Source organism: Ovis aries, chromosome 15 (genome assembly GCF_016772045.2).
Source record: "Ovis aries strain OAR_USU_Benz2616 breed Rambouillet chromosome 15, ARS-UI_Ramb_v3.0, whole genome shotgun sequence".
Lineage (NCBI taxonomy): Eukaryota > Metazoa > Chordata > Mammalia > Artiodactyla > Bovidae > Ovis > Ovis aries.
In genome coordinates, this window is record NC_056068.1 from 28,700,451 (window position 1) to 28,722,818 (window position 22,368).

The window sequence follows — 22,368 nt, forward strand, 5'->3', positions numbered from 1 at the left end:
AACAGTTACAACTGAAATAATATTCACTATGGCAGCTATAATCTAGCCAATAAAGCGTTTGGGGTTTTTTAGGGATTTTTTTAAGAACAAAAGACAACAACATGGAATTTGACCAGGGTTTAGAAATTTTAACTGGAACCCACAAATTAGTCTTTTGTCGGACTAAAAAAAAAAGTCTTTAGTAACATTAATTGGCACATTATGATTTAAACAAGTATATAAATGACACTTAGTGTAGGACAGAATTGAGCCATTATTTTTAAATTGTCTAATAGCAAAAAGAGGGCGCATTTATACAAGCACAAACATAACCGGTATAATTATATTTAAAATAGTATAATTTTGTAGGATGGAAACGTGTATAAGTATATGAGACGCTAAATCGAGACAAACAAGTAGGAATTTTTTAAAGATGTCAGTGTTTAGGCCCCAGGACTGGATGGATTATCTGGGGTCTGGGAGGTGAAAGACCTTTGTTGTACCAGTTTAAAAGTTTATCGAGTTGATGTCAAAGTCTTGTTTGTGTTTTGTTAAAATGTGGTGTTGAAACATTATATTATTGGCAGGTGTTATTATTTTTTTGTGATTTTGAGCAATTTACAAAGAGTCTATGAGGCCCCCAATCGACAAAAGTCATGTTGGCGTGAACAGAGACTTTTTAAAATCTTTTTTAATAGGTGGACCAGTCCATCTCTGGCACAGATGATTTTTTTTTTTTTAAGATATGCTGTCACAAGGAGGCTCAGAAGGCATCTGTTGTAATTTTTGTTTTAGTGTTGTGACCGGTCGGGGGGTGTGAAGCAAGATCTGTCTTTTGACTCTTTTGAGTGGGACCCACTGTTTGGTTTTATCATCTAAACTGACAAGATAATATCTCTTGTCTAGGAACTTAAGTGTTTTTGGCCGCCATTGATTAAGACATTTAACCCTGTGTCTCTTGACTGTGTAGAGGCAAATTAAAATAATTGATTGTTAGAAGGACTATAGGCATAATGGCTTTAGGTCTATAGGGGTCTCTTAGCTTATTTTCTCTGTTTTGTTTATTAAGAACGAGCTTGAGTGTATGGTGGGCCCGTTTAATGATGGCTTGACCTTGAGGGTTCTACGGGATGCCAGTAAGATGAAAAATACCCCATTGATGTATGAAATCATGAAAAGCATTGGCTGTAAAAGCAGGACCATTGTCTGTTTTGATGGAGGCAGGGATCTCCATCACTGAAAAACACTGTAGAAGAGCTGTGACGGCAGCTTTAGTAGTCTCGGCAGTGGAAGGAACTGCCCAAATGAAGCCGGAAAAGGTATTATGACTATAAACAACAATTTAAAAGGGGGCAGTTTGTAATGTGTAAAATCAGCTTGCCATAAAATATTTGCTTGTAAGCCTCTATGATTAGTCCTTTGGGGATTAGTGGTCAAATGAAAGGGGGAACACGTAGCACAGTCTGGAACAATTTTTTTAGCTGATGGGGTCGCACAGAGTCGGACACGATTGAAGCAACTTAGCAGCAGCAGCAGCAGCAGCAACAGTATTTTATATTGAACATGTAGTCTATTAGTGTTAGTATGGAAGAGCTGATGTTTTTGTTTGGGGGAAGAAAATATAGGGGCGATGAGGCAATCAGCCAAATCATTGTCTAAACTGAGGGGTCTTGGTAAATGGGAATGAGCACGAATGTGAGTAATAAAGAAGGGATGGAGTCTAGCTTTTATTTTTTGCTGAATCAATAAGAACAAATGTATAAGATCACTTTTATTGGGTATAAAATGAGCCGTTATAAAGGATGGAAAAAGATGTGTCATTAGCAAGAATCAGTTAAAATATTTAGTGGGGTTTTTATTAGAATAAGTAAACAATATAATGTGAATAATTTTGTTTTTTGAACGGATTGATAAGGACTTTTAATGTTTTTTTGTAGGTTGGGACCTATTATGGCTGTCCATCTTGCCTTATTTTTATCTATAAAATAATTAGGTGTATTTATGAGATTGATTGTTGATTGTTGATTTTATGAGAATATTGTTGATGATAAAAGAAGTATTTTGTAAGAAACTTTATAATTTTTTTTCAGGTGGGTTGGCCAATAACTCTCTTGAATAATCAGCAAGGGCTATCTGAATGGTAGTGGACACCTGGAGAGCATTATCAATTTTTGTTTTTGTCAAAGGTAGGTAAATTTGAGTAGGGTCATATCTAGCTACAGCGCACAAGCGAGAGCATGTAAGAAAAATGATTTTTTTTGTTAAGTCTCAATGTGTTTAGTCTGTTTGGAATGGAGATGTACCCATTCAATAGGGTGATTATCTTGTACTATGATGGCAGTAGGAGATATCTCAGTACCAAAGACGTATCTCTGAAAAGGGGAATTGTCATTAATATGGTAAACAAATGCTTGTTGAATTTTTTGTTTTATCAGTTGTAATTTTTTTTTCGCTTTAGGGGTAAGTTGTCAGGGACTATTTAAATCAGAGGAACCTTTTAATAATTTGAATAAGTTTTGTAAAGCATATGTGGGACTTTTTAAGGTAGGTCATAGCCAATTAATATTTCCAAGAAGTTTTTGGAAATCATTAAGTGTTTGTAAATTATTTTTTTTAATAGAAAGTTTTTGTGACTTTACAGTGGAGCAGTCCATAAGATATCTAAGATATTTAAAAGGGGAATGGTGTTGCAATTTATCTTTTGTTATTAGCAGCCCATGATTAGTTAAATTAGTTATGACCTCATTATTTAATAAACTTAATTGAGATTTTGAGGGAGAAGCCAATAAAATGTCATCTATGTAATGAATGAGATATGCCTAAGGGAATTGTTGTCTGATGGGCTGCAAAATTTTATCAACAACGAATTGACAGACCGTAGGGGAGTTTATCATACCTTGGGGCAGGACCTTCTATTGATATCGTTGAACAGGGGATTGATTATCAATAGAAGGTATTGAGAAGGCAAAGCATTGCCTGTCATCTGGATGTAAAGGTATAGTGAAAAAGCAATCTTTTAAATCAATGATCATAATGGCCCAGTCTTTAGGGACCATAGCAGGGCTTGGGAGTCTTGATTGTAATGTTTTTATAGGAATCATTATAGTGTTAATATTTTTTAAATTTGTTAGCATTTTTTATTTATCTGATTTTTTTTAAATGACAAAAACGGGTAAGTTTCATGGTGATTGAGTAGTTTTTATTTTAGTTTGTTGTAGTAGTTTAGCCACCAAAGTATGCAAAGTGGACAGTTTTTTTTTCCATAGGGGCCACTGAGTTGTCTAGATAGGTTTATCAGACTTTTATTTTAACTTTAGTGGCTTTATTTCGTGACCCCTAAGAAAAATGTTCATTTAATTGTATAGTTGCCTGAGTTTGTTGTAGAAAGTCTTTTTCTCACAGATTTAATGGTAATGGGGCAATATATGGTTTAATCTAAACGACTAATTAATTGATCAGGGCCCAGGGCTTGTAAGTAAGATGAACTAACAGAAGTTTGAGCTGTATCTGTAGTTTTTATTTCCACCAGCTGGTGGGAGGCTAAAACCGTAGACCAATCTGAAGGCCATTTTTGTTTGTTTGTTTGTTTGTTTTTTATGATGGAGATATTTGTCCCAGTGTCTAACATTTTTTTAAAAGTTTTTTTTTTTTTTTAATTTTAACATGGGCCTATTGATTTTTTTTTATAACAGTAGAAAGGGCTGCAGTAACGTTGGTACTCTCAAAGCCACCTGTTCTGGTATCTGTTTTTTTATTAAGTGGGCACATAAGGTAATAGCAATAGCTGAGCAAATCTGTCTCCCTTTTGTAAATACAAGTTGCGAGTCACATGTAACACTACTGCAATTTTACCTGTGTAATCTTTATCAATGATCTCAGTATGAACAATTATCTTGTGCATGGCGCTGTTGCTTCGTTTTAACAGGAGGCCTATAGTATTTTTTGGTATAGGGCCAAAATATCAAGTTAAGATTTTCATAGGATTATTTACCATTAATAATTTTATATCTCGTGGAGCAGGAATGTCTATACATGCGCTATGTCTGGTAGCCGCTGTTAATTTAGTAATATGTGGTCGTCGTCTTTGTTTAACGGGGCTAGAGGAGAGCCCTGTTTTAGTTTTTCGAAGGAGGTGTCTGAATGGGTAAAGATTATCTTGTTTATCAAATCTAGAGCGGCATTTACTCAGCCAATCATTTTTTTATATCTTGGGCAGACCCCAGGGGGCTTAGTTTTAATAGCCCCTCCTTTGTCAGGAGAAAGACCTGTTTGCTGAGGCAAGTGACACTGCTTTTGCATGTGTCCCGGCTTGCCGCAGTTAAAACATTTAACGTTAGACTTTTGGGAAACATTTAAGGTTTTTAAAGAGGCTATTTTAGCTTTATGTTGAATCGTCCCCATATATTTGCAGGCTTTTAAGTATTTTATAACTCATTCTTGCTCCTTAATAGGTCTGATAATAGCCTGACAATCTTTTAATTGTTTTAAAATGATTTTTTGCAAAGATGTATCTTTAAGACTGTGATCAATGGCCTCCTTTAATTTATCAATAAATTGAACATATTTTTTAGTTGATCTCTGCAATATTTTTACGAAAGATCTATCAGAGATGGAACTGTAGCCCATGTTCTGATAGCTACTTTTTTAATCTAGTATAACATGGGCGGCTGCACAAATTGTAATTGCGCAGCAGTTTTAGCTATAGTTTTGGTGCCGGTGAGAATTTTTAAATTTAGTTTAGCAGGGTTTTCCCTGCTTTGTTGTTCTTGCAAGATTAATTTGGCTTTATCTGTGACCCATATTTGCCATTGTAATAGCTGTTGTGGAGTCATAACCATTTTAGCAACTGTAAAAAAATCTGCATGAAGCCACTGATCCCCCTGGCCCCTAAGAAATTCCATACAGTAGGGTGAGGTAGGTCCATATAGCGTACATGCCTTTTTGAATTGCGTGAACAAACCAAAATCAGGTGATTGCCATTGATTATGTCCAGGTTGAGGATTATTAAATTGGACTGGAAAAACCCACGCACAAAGAGGCATGTCCTGAGGAGGAATGCTAGGAAATAGGGGAGCAGTAGCAGCAGCGGACAGCATTGCAGCGGGCGGAAAGGCCGGTGTTAGAGGCTTGTTAATATGAGCTTACTCTTTGGAAGAAAAGTTATGACCAACCTAGATAGTATATTCAAAAGCAGAGACATTACTTTGCCGACTAAGGTCCGTCTAGTCAAGGCTATGGTTTTTCCTGTGGTCATGTATGGATGTGACAGTTGGACTGTGAAGAAGGCTGAGCGCCGGAGAGAGAATTGATGCTTTTGAACTGTGGTGTTGGAGAAGACTCTTGAGAGTCCCTTGGACTGCAAGGAGATCCAACCAGTCCGTTCTGAAGGAGACCAACCCTGGGATTTCTTTGGAAGGAATGAGGCTAAAGCTGAAACTCCAGTACTTTGGCCACCTCATGTGAAGAGTTGACTCATTGGAAAAGACTCTGATGCTGGGAGGGATTGGGGGCAGGAGGAGAAGGGGACAACAGAGGATGAGATGGCTGGATGGCATCACGGACTCGATGGACATGAGTCTGAGTGAACTCCGGGAGATGGTGATGGACAGGGAGGCCTGGCGTGCTGCGATTCATGGGGTCGCAAAGAGTCGGACACGACTGAGCAACTTAACTGAACTGAATATGAGCTCACGAAAAACAAGATAAAGGCGGTTCAGGGGCCTCTGGCAAAGTTGATTGTTTAACTGCTTTCAGCATCTGTGACCCTTGTTTGTCTGTAATCTATTCTAGCATGACAGTTTTTTAATTTAAAACCTCTGATAGATCTTTTTCTTTTAATTCATATTTATGCAGGGATCGAACAGTTTAATCTCTAAATCTCTTCCTGAGCCATCTAATTGTTCCATAACAGCCCGTAAAAGAGACCAAGTTACCCACCATTGTGGGGGAATTTTTACCCCCTGTCTATAAGCTTTTAAAACATTATTTTTTTACTCTAGTCTAAGTTTGTAAATCTAAGGATCCTTCCTCCGGGAACCATGGATTATATTCAACCACTGTCTGGTAACAGCTAGTTAACTGCTCTTTAGGCAGATTAACCCCGTATTGTTTCAAGAAATGATGCATGAGATGAACAAAAGGAATTTTACTTGTCTGATGTCCCATCTTGCTTACCTCGCTTCTGCAGCAGTTCGGCCCTTTTTTAAAATCAGTCAGTTGCTTTGAGCCCCACGTTGGGCGCCATTTGTAAGGCTCGGAGAACCGCGCTCTGAAAAGGACATTTAGGGATCGCCTAGTGGACCCTTCAGATGGCTCAGAGGTTAAAGCATCCGCCTGCAATGCGGGAGACCTGGGTTTGATCCATGGGTGGGGAAGATCCCCTGGAGAAGGAAATGGCAACCCACTCCAGTATTCTTGCCTGGAGAATCCCATGGACGGAGGAGCCTGGTGGGCTACAGTCCACGGGGTCGCAAAGAGTTGGACACGACTGAGCGACTTTACTTTCACTTTCTAGTGGACTGACAAAGTTTATTATCTAATTGTGTAGTTTTATAATTTTTAGGGAATAGAGCATAAGACAGACTTGCACATATCCGTTTTAGGTAAACATCAAAGCATTTAAGCATAAAATACAGTTCCCACCGCCCAAGCCATAACATAGCTTTGGCAAAATTCTAAAGGGAGTCTTCTCAAGAAACAACAGTCCTTGCTCCCAGAAACAGGTGATCAGAAGAAGCCTTTGAACGCCTCAAGGCCGGGCGTATAACCCTTTGTTATCTGTTCCCAGCCTCAGGCACTCGGTGAACGCTCATAACCCTTTGTTATGTTTGTTTCAGCTTTCAACCTTCATCATGAGTGGAGCAAATACATTTTCAGTATTTGCGTAAAACCTTCCAGCTCCTCCACAAAGCTGATCACCTTAGCAATTCCACTTCCTAACCCTTAGTATTTATCCATGAGAGATGAAGTAATATACCCACAAAAAGGTTTGTATAAGACTATTTGAAGAAGCTTTATTCATATTAAGCCCAAACTGGAAATAGCCCAAGGTCCATCAGCAGATAAATACTCTGTAGAGCACTCATGCCTTGGGATACTACTCAACAATCAGTTCAGTTCAGTTCAGTTGCTCAGTAGCATCCAACTCTTTGTGACCCCATGGACTGCAGCATGCCGGGCTTCCCTGTCCATCACCAATTCCCCAAGTCCACCCAAACCTATGTCCACTGAGTCGGTGATGCCATCCAACCATCTCATCCTCTGTCGTCCCCTTCTTCTCTTGCCTTCAATCTTTCCCAGCATCAGGGTCTTTTCCAATGAGTCAGTTCTTCACATCAAGTGGCCAAATAACTGGAGCTTCATCTTCAGCATCAGTACATCCAATGAATATTCAAGACTGATTTCCTTTAGGATGGACTGGTTTGATCTCCTTGCAGTCCAAGGGACTCTCAAGAGTCTTCTCCAACAATAAAAAGGAGTAAACTACTTATACATACAGCAACATTGATGAATCTCAAATACATTATGCTGAACAAAATTAGCCAGACATAAAGCAGTACTTACTCTTTGATTCTATTTATATGAAGTTCTAGAACAGACAAAACTAATGTTTGGTGGAAAAATATCCTAATGGTGTTTCCCTTGGGTGAGTGACTGGACAGGCATGAGGGGAATTTCTAGAGTGATATTTATGTTCTGCATCTTGATATAGATTTGTGTTACACAGGCTTTGAATTCGCCAAAGTTATTTGAATGTATATGCTGAAGTCTTGTGTGTTACATTGTATTCAAATTTTATTTCAGTATATTCTTAAAAAGAATTGTAAATAAATACTGAACTTTCACTAATGCTGAAATATATAGGGAGGTGTGTCCCACTGTCTGCAATTTTATTTTTTTAATTAATTAATTAATCTTAATTGGAAGCTAATTACTTTACAATATTGTGGTGGTTTTCGCCATACATCTTCATGTATCAGCCACTGGTGTACAGGTGTCCCCACAACCTGAACCCCCCTCCCACCTCCCTTGTCTGCAATTTTAAAATGCATCAAAAAAATAAATAAATAACATATTAATGGATAGGTGGATTGAAGGATGAAAAAGATTGAATAGATATGCAATAAAGCATGTACATAGTAAAATGTTAACTGAAGAACCTAGGTAGGGAATATAGGTGTTCACTATAAAGTTCTTCCAACTTTTCTGCATGTTTGAAAATTTTCATAATAAAATGTTGGCAAAAATCCGCTTCCTCATTTACCAAGTTTCCTTAGCATTAAGTATTGAATAGGGGCTTCTCTGGTGGCTCAGTGGTAAACCAGTCTTCTTGCATTCTACCTCCTGCATAGCTCTCAGATCCTAACTTCTCTCCATTCCCTCCGCCATTGTTTCAGTTCCGGTCAAATCATCCATCTGGATTACTGTTCCCAGAAGCAGCTTCTTGCTTCCAGCCTTGTTTCACTGCATTGTCTTTCTCCAAATTGTATTTGTGTGCTCTTTTATTTATTATTATTTTTAAAAAATACTTATTCATTTTCTTTATCTGGTTGGGCTGGATCTTCTTTGTGGCCTGTGGGATCTCATTCCCTAACCAGGGATTGAACCTGGGCCCCCTGCATTGAGAGCATGGCATCTTAGCCACTGGAGCACCAGGGAAATCCCCATGCTCTTTTAATTACACAAATCTGATCAGGTCCCTTTCCCCTGAAAAGTTTTCAATGTTGCCCCATTGCCCTCTAGATAAAGTCCACACTCTTTAGCCCTTATCAAGGATCTTTAGGGTCTGGACCCTGATTAGAGTTTCAGTCCCATCCCTGGTCATTCACTCTCCTTTTTCCCTTTTTATCTCCACTAGGTATTAGAATGAATAGGTTCAATAGGTATTAGAATGAATGAGTTTCTTTGTGCCTCAATTTTCTCATCTATAAGATGGAGACATCTGCTTCTCTTGCAATTATGTTAATCAGAAATAATTATCTGTGACATGCCTGCTGCATTGCTGGGTGCATAGTAGGCACTTGATAAATGGGAACTTTTAAACTAATGGTAACTTTTGTTAAAATATAACCAATATTCTAAGAAATGATGTCTAAACTCAAGTGATATAAAATAATGACTCAAACATTGTATTTCTAAGTTTGGTCTTGTCATTTATTGAATACTTTTTTTCATATTCATTTATTTTTGGCTGTGCTGGGCCCTCATTGCTGCGGGCAGGCTACTCTCTAGTTGCAGTATGTGGGCTCAGTAGCTGTGGTACACGGGCTTAGTTGTCCTGAGGCATGTGGGATCTTCCCTAACCAGTGATTGAACCCGTGTTCCCTCTTCCCTGGGAAGCTCATAGTTGGAAGGGAGAAAGAAGTTTTTTAGTTTGGGGTTCATTTGTTGGTTTTAAGAAGGTGAAGTGTTAGCATGCAATGCAGGAGGCCCTGGTTGGATTCCTGGGTCAGGAAGATTCACTGGGGAAGGGATAGGCTACCCACTACAGTATTCTTGGGCTTCCCTTGTGGCTCAGCTGGTAAAGCATCTGCCTTGCAATGCAGGTAGACATGAGTTTGATCCCTGGGTCAGGAAAATCCCCTGGAGAAGGGAAAGGCCACCCACTCCAGTATTCTGGCAAAGAGTGGGACGTGACTGTCACTTCATTTCATTCGTTGGTTTTAAGAAGGTAAAGTATTAGCATGTTAAAATGAGCCAGTAAACAGGAAAAATTGTACCTCCCTCATTATTAACAAGAGGTTAAGAATGTTTGGAATGCTCAGGACAGCCCTAGTTTATACTTGCTGTCCCACTGTAATGGTTAACAGTACCTCTTTCACACTTCACACTGTGACAATGTGGGAGATAATTTTTATGGTCAGCCTAGACAAGGGGGAAGCCCAGGATGGGTCCAGATTTGGCTAATGTTGAAAATGAAAGAATTGGGCCCCAAAATTGAAGTTTTCATCTGTGTGTATTTAGTTTTGTTTTTTTTTTCCCCCTCCTGAGAGAGTTCTCATCTTGTGGTTTCTACTTCCTTTGTGTACTAGGGAAAAAATGTCCCAATCTTAGGGAGATGTGAAACCATTTATCTCAGATAGGGACTCAAGCCCAGCCAAAACCCACTTTGGGACTCAAACCCAGTAGCTGGCACTCAAACTCAGCCAAAACCCTGCTTGGGACTTGAACCCAGTCAAAATCCAGTTTGGGACTTGAACCCACATGGCTGGGACTCAAACCCAGCCAAAACCAATGATACCTGGTTTTAGGGCCTAATAAACTCAGGTTCTTGATGTCTCATCACAGAAAGAATTCAGTGAGAGACAAAGTGATAGGTAAGAAATCTAATTATTCAGACTTAGAGAGAAGCACACTCCACAGACAGAGTGTGGGCCATCACAGAGGGCAAGTGCAACCATGAAATGTGGCCTGGTTAGTTTCTAGAGGCTGGGTAATTTCATATGCTAATGAGTGGGAGGATTATTCCAACTATTTTGGGGAAAAGGTGGAGATTTCCAGGATTTGGGCCACCACCCACTCCTTGGTCTTTTGACAGTGCATGGAACTGTCATGGCACCTCTGGGTCTGTCATTTCACTTGTTGATTGAGGATCAAGGTCTGGTCTTGTCTGCCCATCTTGGTCCCATTTGGTTCTAACTGGCCTATGTTGTGTCCTTAAGTTCAGTTCATTCGCTCAGTTGTGTCCAGCTCTTTGTGACCCAATGGACTGCAGCACCCCAGGCTTCCCTGTCCATCACCAACTTCCAGAGCTTGCTTAAACTCACGTCCATCGGGTCAGTGATGCCATCTAACCATCTCATTCTCTGTCATCCCCTTCTCCTGCCCTCAATCTTTCCCCCAATCAGGGTCTTTTCTAATGAGTCAGTTCTTTGCATCAGGTGGTCAAAGTATTGGAGCTTCAGCTTCGGCATCAGTCCTTCCAATGAATATTCAGGACTGATTTCCTTTAACGCTGACTGGTTTGACCTCCTTGCAGTCCAAGGGACTCTCAAGAGTCTATTCCAACACCACAGTTCAAAAGCATCAATTCTTCGGCACTCAGCTTTCTTTATGGTCCAACTCTCATATCCATACATGACTACTGGAAAAACCATAGCTTTGACTAGACAGACCCTTGTCGGCAAAGTAATGTCTCTGCTTTTTAATATGCTGTCTAGGTTGGTTGTAGCTTTTCTTTCAAGGAGCGCCTTTTAATTTCATGGCTGCAGTCACTATCTGCAGTGATTTTGGAGCCGAAGAAAATAAAGTCTCTCACTGTTTCCATTGTTTCCCTATCTATTTGCCATGAAGTAATGGACTATGTCATTCTTTCAAAATTGTGCCCTGACCCTTTCCCTGCTGTTAGAGATGGAGGAGCAGAAGCCAGAAAGAGAGATGGATTTGGACAGTTTATGACAGGAATGAGAGGAGAAACTGGCCAAAGTCAAGTGGCATCTCCAAGGTCACCTACCTGGTGACATGGTCAGAATTCAAAACCAGGCCTGCCCAGCTCTGAAGTCAACTCCAGAGATAGTTTGCAGTCTTTCTATAATACCAGTCTCCCCTCCTCATTAGAATGTATCTATCATGTCTGCTGTCAGCCCTCTATTGTATGTTCAGGCCACTCTCTGAGCAGGGGTGCCTTTCTCCTCTCCCCATCACAACCATCACCACCATTCTGGAAGACTTTCCAAGCACAAGTAAATGAAATAAACATTAGGCATCCTCTTCTTGGCATGTCTCCTAAAAGAAAAGATTTGGTGGGAAATTACTTGGAAATTTTGTCAAAAACGCAGTTTGGATTGTGCCCAAATATCACCATGTTGTTCCTTCTGTGTCTTGTTAGTCATTTGTTTATTGTTGGTGTTTTTATTCTTCTTCTTCTTTTTTTTTTAATAGTTTTGAGCAGCTACCAGGCATCAGACACTGTCCTCAGGAACTCAGGAACAAAAAAAAGAGGTAAGATCGTAGCCCTCAAGGCATGATCAGGCTAATAACAACAAAAAAAATAGTCACAATACAGGCTGAGAAGCAGTGCAGAAGTACATACCAGATACCAGTGATCACACAAGAATAAGGATAAACTCTGCTTGGGAGCACTAGGAAACCTTCTCTGAAAGGGTTAAATATATAAGGCATCCTGAAAAAGGAAGACCAGTTGACAAAAGAGGAGGGCACTCTGGGCTAAGGCCTTGAGTTAGGGGTGGACCAGCATGGCTTGTGTAGGAACTCCAAGGAGGATGCTGGGGCTTGCTCATAGTACTAATAATAACCACCATCTGTTACATAACTTAGTTTTAGTATCTTCACATCCACAACAACCCATGAAAGTACTTCACTAATCTCATTATACAGATGAGTAAAATGAGGCTGGGAGATTAGTAACTTGCCCAAAGTCATGTAGCTAGGAAACAGTATCAGCTGGCCTTGAACTCTGGACTCTAGGATTGTTCCTCTATAAAACAAGTTCAGAAAAACAAGAGGGAAAACAGCAGGAAAGGAGCTATTTGAAGGCGAGGTTCTTTCATCTGCATTGCATTACAAGGGTTTTCAGTTAAACTCTAATAAAGTAAGGGAAATTCTAATGAGTAATGAAACTTTTAAAAGAGTAAGGCAATGGCAACTTGACAGTATGCTAAAGAGGTTTTACTTTTTTCTAAAGGGAAAGATATTGAAGGGTTTTACACACATTTAAGGATTTAAGCATAGATAATCAAAATACCACTGGTGGTCCAGTGGACAAGAATCTGCCTGCCGATGCAGGAGAAGTCAATGAAGGGAACACAGGTTCTATCCTTGGCCCAGGATGATTCCACGTACAGCGCGGCAACTGAGCCCGTGTGCCACAACTACTGAAGCCTGCTCACTCTAGAGCCTCTGCTCCATAATAAAAGAAGCCACCACAGTGAGAAGCCCATACACCACAATGAAGAGTAGCACCTGCCCACCACAACTAGAGAAAGCCCTTGCTCAGCAACGAAGACCCAGCACAGCCATAAATAAATAATTTTTTAAAGTCGTTGCATCAAGCATTCCATGAAGTATAACAGTAAGTGGGATGGACAATAATATGTTAGTTAATTGAAAGATGGAGTCTCCACAAAAGATGGAAAGAATGTAGAGAAAAGAGAACCCTCTTGCACCGTTGTTGGGAATGTAAATTGACAGAGCCACTATGGAAGACAGTGTGGAGATTCCTTTATAAAATAGGAATAAAACCACCATATGAGCCAAGAATCCCACTACTAGGCATATACCCTGCGGAAACCAAAGTTGAAAAGGACACATGTACCCCCAGTGTTCACTGCAGCGCTATTTACAGTAGCTAGAACATGGAAACAGCCTAGACGTCCACTGACAAATAAATGGATAAAGAAGTTGTGGTACATACACACAATGGGATATGACTCAGCCATCAAAAGGAACACATTTGAGTCAGTTCTATTGAGGCAGATGAACCTAGAGCCTATTATACAGAGTGAAGTAAGTCAGAAAGAGAAAGATAAATATCATATACTAACACATATATATGGAACCCGAAAGATGGTACTGATGAAATTATTTGCAGGGAGACACAGACATAGAGAACAGACTTATGGACACACGGGTGGGGAGAAGGAAGGAGAGGTTGGGATGTATGGAGAGAGTAACATGGAAACTTACACTCAGTTCAGTAGCTTAGTCGTGTCCGACTCTGCAACCCCATGAATCGCAGCACGCCAGGCCTCCCTGTCCATCACCATCGCCCGGAGTTCACTCAGACTCATGTCCATCGAGTCAGTGATGCCATCCAGCCATCTCATCCTCGGTCGTCCCCTTCTTCTCCTGCCCCCAATCCCTCCCAGCATCAGAATCTTTTCCAATGAGTCAACTCTTCTCATGAGGTGGCCAAAGTACTGAAGTTTCAGCTTTAGCATCATTCCTTCCAGAGAAATCCCAGGGCTGATTACATTACCCTATGTAAAATAGATAGCCAATGGAAATTTGCTGTATGATTCAGGGAACTCAAACTGGGGCTCTGTAGCAACCTAGAGGGGTGGGAGGTGGGAGGGAGGTTCAAGAAGGAGGGGACATATACATACCTATGGCTGACTCATGTTATTGCTTGGCAGAAACCAACACAATTCTGTAAAACATTCATCCTTCAATTTAAAAATTAATTAATTTTTTTAAAAGTAGTTGCATCAAGCACTCAGTGAATTATAACAGTAAGAGAATAATCTGTTAGTTCACTAAAAGATGGAGTCTCCAAATGTGCAACACTGTGCCAGGTAGGGTGGGAAAAAGCTTCACCTTTTCCAACACCTTCATATATTTTGCTCCATAAGTATCACTGAGACTGTGCACTTACCTTTAGAAAGAGACTTGAGCTTCCTGGAGGAAGCTGACCTTGCAATTAGCCTGCTTACAAAATAACAGCAAGTAGAAGCTGACTAAAGAAACTTGCAACTTTTGATTTTAAGTGACTTATAATCCAAATCATCAATTCTGTTCTCTGGTCTCATTATCAACAACTTATTTTGTCCTCTATAGGGTTTTTGTTTTTAATTGAACTATAGTTGATATACAGGCTTCCCTGGTGGCTCAGTGGTAAAGAATCCACCTGCCAATGCAGGAGACACAAGTTGGATCCCTCGGTCAGAAAGATCCCCTAGAGAAGGAAATGGCAACCCACTGGAGTATTATTGCCTGGGAAATCCCATGGACAGAGGAGCCTGGTGGATTACAGTCCATGGGGTCTCAAAGAGTCAGATACAACTTAGCAACTGAAAAAAAACTTGATTGTTTTTAAAATAGTATTGTGTTAGTTTCTGCTGCACAGCAAAGTGATTCAGTTATATATATATATATATACTTTTTTATATCTTTGCCATTATGGTTTATCATAAGATTTTGAATATAGTTTTCTGTGCTATATAGTAGGACTTTATTGTTTAGCCCTAGCAATTTTCTGTCCAGAGTCCTTGATATATTGTAACACCACCTCTTGCTCTTTACTCTTTTTGCAGCAGCCATCTCAGAGAAAAAGAGGAGTTCAGTCACACTAGGTTTGTGGTGATGTCATAAGCAGGAAAAGTATGGAATCTGTAACTGAGGCAATAGGAAGGAGTGGTCTGATCCTAGGGTAGCCGAGAAGAGAGCACAGGATCAAAGGTCAAATTCTAAGCACTGCAAGAAGTCTAGAGACCTGTTACACCATGCACACGTGCATGTAGTCACTCTGTCGTGTCTGACTCTTTGCAACCCCATGGACTGTAGCCCTCCAGGCTCCTCTGTTCATGGAGTTTTCCAGGCAAAAGTGCTGGAGTGGGTTGCCATTTCCTTCTGTACAGGATCTTCCCAACCCAGAGATCGAACCCATGTCTCCCTCATTAGCAGGTCGCTTCTTTACCACTGAGCCACATGCCCCTTAATTGGCATTCAGACAAAGACCACTCCCCAAGATGTGAGTAGGTACTGAATGAAAAGAAGATTCTGTACTCATGGGGAAATGCTCAATTAAACTAAACAGATACTGGTTTATTTTTGGGTTTTGCTACAATATTTCTCAGGGCTTTAAAAATGCTAGCATGAAGCCAGTTTTCTTACACATCATCTGTTAATCCTTCTAGAACTCTGTTTACTGAAAAACTTGGGGACAGTGCTTCTCAAAGTGTGATCTGCAGAATCCCCAAAACTCTCACAGATCCTCCAGGAGATAAACAACAAGCAAACAAACAACCGGAGACAAAGCGTTCAAAGCTATTATAAGTAATCTGATTGCCACAATATCCAAGGCCATGATCAGAGGGCTTGTTGTATAGGGTACAGAACAGTGTGGGTGTTGCAGGTTGCAGGGCAGGTGGCATAGGATGTTAGCCTTGTCCTAGTCACTTGCAGCCGAATCACATACAGATTGCACAGCAGAGTTTGCTGATCACTGGTTTAAGAAACACTGATGAGCCCAATCTCTGTTGTACACACTGGGTGTTGACACCCAGAGACATAAAGTGACTTGTTCAAGGTCATGAGGGTCAGTAGCAAAGGGCTGACTCTAAGGATTGCCCACCAGGGGAGCCAGATGGAAGGAAAAATTTTAAATAGAAGAAAAATGTCACTTGAAAATGATTTCATGACAGTGGTTCTGATTTTTAAGTGGCATTTATCCATGCAGCCCTTCCCAGGATCCCTACAAAGAAAATGAAAATTCAGTCAGCTAGACAAAGCTAATGCTGAAATCTGCTGAGAACCTCCATGATAAGCAGGACTGAGGAAATTCAGTCTTGAAATAGTTCATACCTGGAAACAGTGGGAGAACAGGGTGTAGCTCCTTCCTTTGTCTGGCATTGACCCAGAGTCAGGAGCAGGCAGGTAACGAATGAATGAAGCTGGCCAAGGGACAGGTAGGAGGAGGCTAGCAGGGACTGCGGCCAGCCAGAGAGAAGGTGACCTTGTCCACAGGCACCTCTGCTCCTCAGCTCTAGCCAGTTGCCGCCATGAGAAATACAGGCCTAGCACTATCACATCTTCTTTAGTATATTATTTTCATCTTTGACTTTTTGTTTTGAGATACTTACAGATGCACATGTAGCTGTAAGAAGTGTTACCCACCAGGGTTCTTGGCCTCCTTAATCAATAGAAATTGATAGGAGGCCAGATAAGAAATTCAGACAAGGCTTTACAGGGACTTTACAAGGAGGGAGCCAAAACAAAGAACTGGTTTCCTTGTTCACTCCCTAAGGAGGGGCGAGCTGGTTCCTTATATGGGATAAGGGTAAGGTTGGGTCCAGGGGTGGGGCCTGAGGGGGTGGCTCAGCTGTTCTGCCTTGGTGGTGTTATGTGGGTTTTGGGTCTTTTTGTATCTTGTTCATAATTTGCCCCAACTGCACATGCAGTTATTTTGAATCCCTTATAGTTTCTTTGTATTCTGTTGTTGAGATGTTTGTCCAGGTGCAAAGCACTGCAGCAAAGGGTCCCAGGTCCCAGTCTGTCTCAGAAGTAATACAGATAGCTGTACCTTTTACTCAGTTTCCCCCAATGATAACATATTGCCAGGTTCTGGTGCAATATCCTCAGACAGTAAAGAATCCACCTACAATGCAGGAGGCCCAGGTTTGTTTCCTGGGTCAGAAAGATCCCCTGGAGAAGGGCATGACAACCCATTCTTGCCTGGAGAACCCCATGGACAGAGGAGCCGGGTGGGCTACAGTCCTTGGGGTTGAAAAGAGTGGGCCAAGACTGAGCGACTAACACTTTCACTTTCTTTCAGTGCAATATCACAACAGGATACTGATACGGATTCAGTCAAAATGCAGAGCATTTCCATCTCCACAAGGATCCTGTCACAGCATTTTTTGAAAAGAAACAGAAAATCTGGGTTTTTGGTGAAAATACTCATTCTATAAATATTGACAATGAATTTACATTAAAACATTTTTTTCTTTAATACAGCATATAGGATCTTAGTTCCCCAGCCAGGGATCAAACCCATGCTTCTTGCAGTGGAAGCACAGAGCCTTAATCACTGGACTGCCAGGGAATTCCTGTAGCAATCTTTTCTCAAATAAGTCTTCCAAGACAAAAGAAATGAAAGCAAAAATAAATAAATGGGACCTAGTTAAACATATAAGCTTTTGCACAGCAAAGGAAGCCACCAACAAAACAAAGACAACCTATGGACTGGGAGGAAATATTTGCAAATGATGCAACCAACAAGAGGTTAATCTCCAAAATATACTAACAGCTCATACAATTCAATATCTAAATAAATAAATAAACAAATAAACCCAACCAAAAGATAGGCAGAAGACCTAAATTGATATTTCTCCAAAAACATACAGATACTCAACATCGTTAATTTTTAGAGGAATGCAAAGCAAAAGAACAGTGAGTCAGAATGGCCATCATTAAAAAGTCTACTAGAGAGGGCATGGAGAAAGGGGAATCCTCCTATACTGTTGGTAGCAATGTCAACTGGTGCAGCCACTACGGAAAATGGTATGGAGGTTCCTTAAAAAACTAAAAACCCCATGATTCAGCAGTCCCACTCTTGGACATGGGAAAAACAAAAAATCTAATTTGAGAAGACACATACACCCCAGTGTTCATAGCAGCACTATTTACAATAGTCACTGGTTGGAAGCAACCTAAATGTCCATTGATAGATGAATGTTTTATATATATATATATACACACACATATATATATAATATGATGTTTTATATATATATATATGTTTTATATATATTAATGTCAGGCAGGCCGGACGGCTCAGTGAGGTGCATAGCACCAGGGACCTGAGTCATGTTTCCTGTTAGCTGGGAAGAAAAAAAAACAGCATTCCTTGACCAAATTAGGAAGACTTCCCGTACACACCAACCAGAAAGAGACAGGACATGTGCTCATCCTGTCTAGCCAATCATGTAACGCCAGCTACTCCTGTAACTGAGACAAAGAACTGACTGTATATAAACCGCCATATCCCTTTGTTCGGGGTCCCTGTCGGATTCTGCTGTGTGGGATGAGACTCGGACCCTAGCGCGCTAGAAATAAACTCCCTTCCTGCCTTTTTGCATTACTGTGGAGGACTTGCTTTCTCTTGGTCAGTTCGGAGATATGGGCTCGGTGCATAACAGTCCATTGATAGATGAATGTTTTATATATATATAGACACACATATATATAATATGATGTTTTATATATATATGTTTTACATATATTTAGATGTTTTATATATATATTTAGATGTTTTATATATATATTTAGATATATATACACACAATGGAATATTAACCACAAAAAAGAATTAAATTTTGCCATTTGCAGCTACATGGATTGACTTAGAGATTATCATACTACATGAAGAAACTCAAGACAGAGAAAGACAAATATCATATGATGTTACTTATATGTAGAATCTAAAAAATTATACAAATTAATCTGTATACAAAACAGAAACAGACTCATCGACATAGAAAACAAATTTATGTTTACTGAATGGAACAGGGAGGTAGGAATAAATAAACTAGGAGTATGAGATTAGCAGATACAAACTATAATACTTAAAAGAGATAAGCAACAGATTTACTGTATAGAACAGGAAATTATTTTAATAAGTTAAAATAACCTATCAGTTCAGTTCAGTTCAGTTGCTCAGTCGTGTCCAACTCTTTGCTACCCTATGATCTGCAGCACGGCAGGCCTCCCTGTCCATCACCAACTCCCGGAGTTCACTCAGACTCTCGTCCATTGAGTCATTGATGCCATCCAGCCATCTCATCCTCTGTCGTCCCCTTCTTCTCCTGCCCCCAATCCCTCCCAGCATCAAAGTGTTTTCCAATGAGTCAACTCTTCGCATGAGGTGGCCAAAGTACTGCAGTTTCAGCTTTAGCATCATTCCTTCCAAAGAAATCCCAGGGTTGGTCTCCTTCAGAATGGACTGGTTGGATCTCCTTGCAGTCCAAGGGACTCTCAAGAGTCTTCTCCAACACCACAGTTCAAAAGCATCAATTCTTCAGCGCTCAGCCTTCTTCACAGTCCAACTCTCACATCCATACATGACTACTGGAAAAACCATAGCCTTGACTAGACGGACCTTAGTCGGCAAAGTAATGTCTCTGCTTTTCAATATACTATCTAGGTTGGTCATGACTTTTCTTCCAAGGAGTAAGCATCTTTTAATTTCATGGCTGTAGTCACTATCTGCAGTGATTTTGGAGCCCCCCAAAATTAAATCTGACACTGTTTCCACTGTTTCCCCATCTATTTCCCATGAAGTGATGGGACCAGATGCCATGATGTTCATTTTCTGAATGTTGAGCTTTAAGCCAACTTTTTCACTCTTCTCTTTCACTTTCATCAAGAGGCTTTTTAGTTCCTCTTCACTTTCTGCCATAAGGGTGGTGTCATCTGCATAGCTGAGGTTATTGATATTTCTCCCGGCAATCTTGATTCCAGCTTGTGCTTCTTCCAGCCCAGCATTTCTCATGATGTACTCTGCATAGAAGTTAAATAAGCAGGGTGACAATATACAGCCTTGACATACTCCTTTTCCTATTTGGAACCAGTCTGTTTTTCCATGTCCAGTTCTAACTGTTGCTTCCTGGCCTGCATACAGATTTCTCAAGAGGCAGGTCAGGTGGTCTGTATTCCCATCTCTTTCAGAATTTTCCACAGTTTATTGTGATCCAGACAGTCAAAGGCTTTGGCATAGTCAATAAAGCAGAAATAGATGTTTTCTGGAACTCTCTTGCTTTTTCGATGATCCAGCAGATGTTAGCAATTTTCCTCTGCCTTTTCAAAAACCAGCTTGAACATCAGGAAGTTCTCGGTTCACGTATTGCTGAATCCTGGCTTGGAGAATTTTGAGCATTACTTTACTAGCGTGTGAGATGAGTGCAATTGTGCAGTAGTTTGAGCATTTTTTGGCATTGCCTTTCTTTGGGATTGGAATGAAAACTGACCTTTTCCAGTCTTGTGGCCACTGCTGAGTTTTCCAAATAAAATATAATCTGCAAAAAAATACAAAAAACGAAATCACTATTCTGTATACCTGAAACTAAAACAATATTGTAAATCAAATATACTTCAATTTTAAAAAAAAGTTTACCAGCTCCTTGGGGAAAAACATGCTCTGTCTTACTAATCAAACACAGTTCTTAGCACACTGTAGGTGTTCAGTAAACACTGGTGATTTGAGTAAACTGATCTCAGATTAGCAGAAACAAGTACTTTTAGGATAACAGAGGAAGCATGCTGCTGCTGTTGCTAGGTCACTTCAGTCGTGTCCGACTCTGTGCGACCCCATAGATGGCAGCCCACCAGGCTCCCTCATCCCTGGGATTCTCCAGGCAAGAACACTGGAGTGGGTTGCCATTTCCTTCTCCAATGCATGAAAGTGAAAAGTGAAAGTGAAGTCTCTCAGTCGTGTCTGACTCTTAGCGACCCCATGGACTGCAGCCCACCAGGCTCCTCCGTCCATGGGATTTTCCAGGCAAGAGTACTGGAGTGGGGTGCCATTGCCTTCTCAGAGAAGAAGCATAAATTTTGACTAAAAATTCTTTCTTCTTCACAAAACCAAAATCAAGGTGTTCTTTCACCTAAAAAAAAAAAAAAAAAAAAACGCTAGCACTTTGAGATTTTCCCCTGACCTCGTTTATTTCTTTGGTATTTTTATATGACCAATTTATGTAATTTGGTTATAACAGCCAAACAGAATTTAACCATAGTACTAGTAACAAGAAACTGCAAATGACCAAGACTTTAATATTTATTCCTTTCAGTTTTATCTGGAGAAGCAAAACCTCTATGAAAGAAAGTGTAATTTAGAAGAAAAACTGAAAAAGAACTCTGCTGTACTAGACTCATTCTTATGTTCATCTCTATACCTTTTCCAAACTGTTTCTTTCCTCTAACATTCCTTCTTCACTGCTTCTCACCTATTCACACCCTTTCTTCTCTTTTAGGGTGGATGTGAGTGATCATATAATTTATTGTCCAAACTGGGACAGTTTTGAGAGTGAAACTGGCATGATTGATATTTTCACTGGAAAGACAGGCATAAACCAGAACTTTTCCAGGGACACTAAAACATTGTATCACCCTGTTTTAAACTCTCATGTCCTCAGTTTCCACCTTAATAAAATGAGGGGTTTGGAACAAGTGACTTTTAAGGACTCTTCCAGTCTCCTCTTCCTTTTTTTTAGCTGCTTCAGGTCTTAGTTGCAGCATTCAGGATCTCGTTTCCTGACCAGGGGTTAAACCCCAGCCCCCTGCATTGGAAGTCTAGAGTCTTGGCCACTAGACCACCAGGGAAGTCCTGACCCTTCCAGTCTTAACCTTCGAAGAGTCTACTGTTCTGATTTAAAGTGCTTCATCCATGAAGTTCAGTCTTGCTCAGAAAACCTCAGATGCCACAAGGTCTCAGAACCACTCTTTCCCATCACAGATTCGCTGAATGCTGAGAAGCGGCCAAGGTGCTGACTTAGCGAAGGCAGTTCAGCCTCTCTGCCCTCCCCTCCACTTCCCAAGGCGGTCTGATGCCTGCAAGGGAACGAGCAGGTTGGACTCGTTTGCTCAGAAGTGTTTCTGGGTAAAAAGGGCAGACCCGCTGCTTGTCCAGGCAAACAGAGTATGAGTCTTTCCTGCTAAGTAAGAGACTAAGAGAAAGCACACTTGCCCAGTCCCTTGGGGGATTCCCGGCCCCACGCACCACCACCACCCGCCCCCGCCCCCGCCCCCGCCCCCGCCCCGCCCCCGCCCCCGCCCCCCAGCCCCCCAGCCCCCCAGCCCCAACCCCAGCTTCCCCCAGAAGACTGGAGAAAAGTCTCAGCAACGTTGCTGTTTTTTTCTTCCCAAATGTCCCTGTGTTTACAGTCTCTCAGTGTCAGTTCCCACTCTCGCCTGGGAAACCCCATGGACAGAGGAGCC

General features: G+C 40.8%; 2 long non-coding RNA genes across 5 annotated transcripts in view; one reads left to right on the forward strand and one right to left on the reverse strand.

Annotated features, from left to right (window-relative positions):
• The window catches only part of LOC121816631 (uncharacterized), a 55,021-nt gene that overhangs the window by 21,469 nt on the left and 11,184 nt on the right, over window positions 1–22,368 (forward strand). For 2 of the 4 annotated variants that reach the window (XR_009596592.1, XR_009596591.1), the window contains exons 3-4: window positions 2,070–2,165; window positions 11,860–11,919. This is a non-coding gene — a long non-coding RNA (uncharacterized LOC121816631). Of the gene's footprint in view, window positions 1–2,069; window positions 2,166–11,859; window positions 11,920–12,765; window positions 12,980–17,209; window positions 18,519–22,368 lie in introns of those variants that run through there. The other 2 variants (XR_006056275.2, XR_006056276.2) reach the window with 2 other exon arrangements.
• LOC132657864 (uncharacterized) lies at window positions 19,355–22,134 on the reverse strand. Its single transcript, XR_009596599.1, has 2 exons — window positions 20,549–22,134; window positions 19,355–20,450 (listed from the first exon to the last, which is right to left on the reverse strand). It is a non-coding gene; the product is annotated as an uncharacterized LOC132657864 (long non-coding RNA).